The sequence below is a fragment of the Myotis brandtii genome, unplaced genomic scaffold, assembly GCF_000412655.1.
Source record: "Myotis brandtii unplaced genomic scaffold, ASM41265v1 scaffold369, whole genome shotgun sequence".
Classification (NCBI taxonomy): Eukaryota; Metazoa; Chordata; class Mammalia; order Chiroptera; family Vespertilionidae; genus Myotis; species Myotis brandtii.
Window position 1 is genome coordinate 549,605 of NW_005364180.1, and position 1,204 is coordinate 550,808.

Sequence of the window (1,204 nt, forward strand, 5' to 3'; positions counted from 1 at the left end):
CGGCCCGACGCGGGGCGGGGAAGGAAGGCTCGCCCGGCTCGGTCTGCAGAGCTTCTGCCTGGAGTCTGGTGCGAGGAGAGGCCATGGCCGCCGCGGAGAGACGGCCCGGAGTTCCTGCTCCCGCGCTCAGACTCCCAGGACCACCTCGCCCGGGATCGGCCTTCTTGGGGGCGAGGGTGGGGACTTGGCAGAAAGGAGAAAGGGCTGGAGTCTGCACCGCCCGGGTGGAGAGGCGCGGGGAGCCTCGTGGATTCAGCAGCTCCAGGCGGGCTTGGCAACAGGTCCAGCGGCCTCGAGGTTACTCTGGGGCGTTCAACTCAATGGCCCTCTGTTTCAAATCCCGCCAGGAATGCCCTGCGCTCTCTGCTGGCACAATCCCTACCCCAGGAGCCTCCTTCCTTCTCCGATCGGACTTGCAGGGCATGAAATGTGAAACGTACTCACTGGGGATAGAGTTGAATATGTGAAGTGACCAACTGGATAGTCATTCATTCTCTCCCCGCCCCCCCCCCCCCCCCCCCCCCTGGGAAGGGGACTTGGAGAGAGAGGTTAGGAACCGCTTGGGATCCGAGGGGTTTGTTTTTAAGCTGTTGGGCAGGTGCTTTGTCCCTTGGGGCGTGGACTGACTGCTGCCCCAGAGTTTGGGGAGCGGTGTTATGGGCCATGCGAGTTTGGGGAGGGACTGACCAGCAGGCAGAGGTCGCACCCCTGCAGCCCTCGATGCACTGTTAGGTCTCAGGAGGCTGAAGGTCAGGGAAGCTCTTTGGGGACAGTGGGGTTCTCAGTGGGGCGTTTCCCAAGAAGAGACCTCAGGACTCAGCACCTCCGCTTCCCCGGAAAGATGACCCAGAGAAGGGCCGGCCGGGCCATCGGGGCCTCCTGCGGGAGGTAGAACCCTTGGCCTGTCAGGGTAAAAGCTGCTTCATTGTTACAGCTTACACATCACATTCCCACCTGTCACCTCTCTCATCATCATCCGAGCCTGGGGTCAGCCCTGTACGCAACGCTGATTGCTCATTGCCGTCAGGGTTAAAAACCGGCTCAAGCCCTGGTCGGTAACTCAGCCGGTAGCTCCGTTAGTTAGAGTGTCACCCCGTTAGTTAGAGTGTCACCCCGATACACCAAGGTTTTGGGTTTGATTTCCCGGCCCCTGGGCCTAAACCTGGGACCTGCCATCACTGAGTCCTTCCTCCCTTCCTCCCCC

At 61.3% G+C, this 1,204-nt stretch overlaps 1 protein-coding gene across 1 annotated transcript in view; it reads left to right on the forward strand.

The window, feature by feature from the left end:
• The window catches only part of LOC102261893 (fatty acid desaturase 2), a 57,841-nt gene that overhangs the window by 12,154 nt on the left and 44,483 nt on the right, over positions 1–1,204 (forward strand). The gene's annotated exons all lie outside the window — the stretch shown is intronic.